The sequence below is a fragment of the Rutidosis leptorrhynchoides genome, chromosome 8 (assembly GCF_046630445.1).
Source record: "Rutidosis leptorrhynchoides isolate AG116_Rl617_1_P2 chromosome 8, CSIRO_AGI_Rlap_v1, whole genome shotgun sequence".
In the NCBI taxonomy this organism is placed as follows: Eukaryota; Viridiplantae; Streptophyta; class Magnoliopsida; order Asterales; family Asteraceae; genus Rutidosis; species Rutidosis leptorrhynchoides.
The window spans coordinates 74,270,525-74,274,646 of NC_092340.1; positions in this window are offsets into that span (position 1 = coordinate 74,270,525).

Consider the following 4,122-nt stretch of genomic DNA (forward strand, 5'->3'; position numbering starts at 1 on the left):
TGCACTTTGCTTTGGAAACCGAAAGTAAATCGGCTATTTGATTGCCAGTGTCGTTGACCTAAACCCGAGGCAACTATAAAAGACACACCCACCTTTAACCATATCGTTACTATCATTGTTTATACCGCCATATCAAAATCACTGATGTACAAAGTGTGAAGAATAAAGAAGTGATTCGTGTATTGTTTTTATTTCAAGACTGTATTGCTTGAGGACAAGCAACGTTCAAGTGTGGGGATATTTGATAGTGCTCCAAATGAACATATATTTAGTATCAATATCCTTCCGATATGACAAGTTTTCAGTTGTAATTGTTCCATATTCACGTAATATTCGTTTATATTAAATAAGTGCGAAGACAAAAGGCGAAAACGAAGAATTGAAGACGCAAAGGTCCAAAATGCTCAATAGTACAAGAAACAATTAAAAAGGTTCAAAATATTGACGAAGAACGTCTAAAAATGATAAGAGTACAAGTTGCGGAACGCAAAGTACACGATATAAAATAGTACGCAAGGACGTTCGAAAATCCGGAACCGGGACCCGAGCCAAGAAGAAACGCCCGACGCAATGGACCAAAAATATCTAGTCTACTATGCATATAAATATAATATAATATATAAATAATTATTAAAATTATTTATATTTTATATATATTTAATAAATATGTCGACGAACAAGATGACAAAAGATATGTGAGCTGTCCAGCGTGGCCATGCGACTCGCATGGCAAATAGGCATAAACCCATGCGAGTCGCATGAGGATCAGAATCAGCTCACATTCTATAAATTGCCAGTTTTCGTTCCAGTTTACCACACACATAATAATAATACTCTGTAATAAATAAATATATATATAATATATATAGTATAGTGTAGTTTTATATTAGATTAGTTCGGGTTATGTAAAGGTTATTTTACGGGTTTTAAAGTCGGAGCTCTGTCCGTGTAACACTACGCGATAAATAATCAATGTAAGCTATGTTCTTCTTTTTAAATTAATGTCTCGTACTTAAGTTGTTATTATGCTTATTTGAACCGAAGTAATCATAATGTTGGGCTAAAATACTAAAATTGGGTAATTGGGCTTTGTACCATAATTGGGGTTTGGACAAAAGAACGACACTTGTGGAAATTAGACTATGGGCTATTAATGGGCTTTATATTTGTTTAACTAAATGATAGTTTGTTAATGTTAATATAAAGATTTACAATTGGGCGTCCCTATAAATTACCATATACACTCGATCGGACACGATGGGCGGGGTATTTATATGTACGAATAATCGTTCATTTAACCGGACACGGGAATGGATTAATAGCCACTAGAATAATTAAAACAGGGGTGAAATTACATTCAAGGGTAATTGGTGTAATTGTTAACAAAGTAGTAAAACCTTGGTTTACACGCAGTCGATAACCTGGTGTATTCATTAAACAAAGTATTAAAACCTTGTTACAATTCGAATCCCCAATTAGTTGGAATATTTAACTTCGGGTATAATAATAATTTGACGAGGACACTCGCACTTTATATTTATGACTGATGGACTGTTATGGACAAAAACCAGACGGACAGATTAAATAATGCAGGACAAAGGACAATTAACCCATGGGCATAAAATTAAAATCGATACGCCAATATCATGATTATGGAAGTTTAAATAACCATAATAATTATTTTATTTTATTTATTTTACGCACTTTAATTTTTGTCATTTATATTTTTGCATTAGACTTTAATTGTGACTTTAAGATATAAAATCGACAAACCGGTCATTAAACGGTAAAACCCCCACTTTTATATATTATTATATATATATTTATATATTTTTGTACAAATATAATTATATAAAAATAAGTGTTTCATAAGCCCGTCTCCCTGTGGAACGAACCGGACTTACTAAAAACTATACTACTCCGCGACTAGGTACACTGCCTATTGTGTTGTAGCAAGGTTTTGGTATATCCATTTTGTAAATATTTAATTAAAACTTGTTAAATTTTGTAGCATTCTGTATTAAAAATATAACTATTTCGTACACCACGCTACACACATCAGTGGTTCAGGCTTTGGTTACAAAGGACAAAATCCTTTATGTAACCGATGCCACAAACATCACTCTGGCTACTGTAATGTGGTATGCAACAAATGTAATCGAAAGGGTCATATTGCTGAAGATTGTAGGGCTCTCGTTACAAATACAAATGGTATCAAGACTCCTGCCACCAATGCAAATAGAACTGCTTTGGCTACCATTACTTGTTATGGGTGTGGAAAACAGGGTCATTATAAGAGCCAGTGTCCGAATCCAGAGAAGAATAATGGATCTGCACGAGGAAGAGCATTTGTTATTAATGCTAGAGAGGCGTGTGAAGACCCGGAGCTTGTTACGGGTACGTTTACCATTAATAACTTATCCGCATCTATTATATTTGATACTGGTGCTGATAGAAGTTACATGTGTAGAGACTTTCACGCTAAATTGAATTGTTCATCATTACCTCTAGATGCTAAGTACATGATTGAGTTAGCTAATGGTAAACTAATTAAAGCCGATAAAATTTGTCGTGATTGTAAAATAAATTTAGCCGGTGAAACGTTTAAAATTGACTTGATACCCGTAGAATTAGGAAGTTTTGATGTAATAGTCGGCATGGACTGGATGTCCAAAGTAGGAGCTGAAGTTGTGTGTGCCAAGAAGGCAATTCGCATTCCTTGTAAGGATAAAATGCCGGTGATGATTTATGGAGAGAAGGGTAACTCAAAGCTAAAACTCATTAGCTGTTTGAAAGCCAAGAAGTGTTTAGAAAAGGGATGTTATGCTATTCTAGCACATGTTAATAAAGTCGAAAAGAAAAAAAAAGAGAAGTGCATCAACGACGTGCCTGTGGCAAGAGATTTTCCTGAAGTTTTTCCGGAAGAGTTGCCGGGATTACCTCTATTTAGATCTGTAGAATTTCAAATAGATTTAGTACCAGGAGCTGCACCAATTGCCCGTGCTCCATATAGACTTGCACCGTCCGAGTTAAAAGAACTTCAGAGTCAGTTAAAAGAATTATTGGATCGTGGATTCATACGACCAAGTACTTCACCGTGGGGAGCTCCGATTTTAATTGTTAAAAAGAAAGATGGATCTTTTAGGATGTGTATAGATTATCGTGAATAAAATAAGTTAACTATCAAAAATCGGTATCCACTACCGAGAATTGATGACTTATTTGATCAACTCCAAGGATCATGTGTGTACTCAAAAATTGACCTAAGATCGGGCTATCATCAATTACGCGTCAAAGAAGAAGATATACCGAAAACTGCTTTTTGGACACGCTACGGTCATTACGAATTTTTGGTCATGCCGTTTGGATTGACGAATGCGCCAGCTGTATTCATGGACCTCATGAATCGAGTTTGTAGTCCATATCTAGATAAGTTTGTTATCGTTTTCATTGATGATATTCTTATCTATTCCAAGAGTGAGCAAGAGCATGAACAGCATTTAAGGTTAATATTAGAGTTGTTGAGAAAAGAACAGCTATACGCTAAATTTTCTAAGTGTGCTTTCTGGTTGAAAGAAGTGCAATTTCTTGGTCACGTTCTTAGTAGCAAAGGAATTCAGGTTGATCCAGCTAAAATTGAAGCCATTGAAAAATGGGAGACTCCTAAGACACCAATGCAGATACGCCAATTTTTGGGTTTAGCCGGTTATTATAGAAGGTTTATTCAAGATTTTTCCCGAATAGCTAAGCCGTTGACAGCATTAACGCAAAAAGGGAAGAAATACGAATGGACCTTGGAGCAGGAGAACGCATTTCAATTACTGAAGAAGAAGTTAACTACGGCGCCTATTTTATCGTTACCTGAAGGGAACGATGATTTTGAAATATATTGTGACGCTTCGCGACAAGGTTTTGGTTGTGTTCTTATGCAACGAAAGAAAGTTATTGCATACGCATCCCGACAATTGAAGATTCATGAGCGGAATTATACGACGCATGATCTAGAACTGGGAGCAGTCGTGTTTGCGTTGAAGATATGGAGACACTACTTATATGGGGTTAGATGCACTGTGTTTACTGATCATAAAAGTCTTCAACATATTTTTGATCAGAAACAGTTGA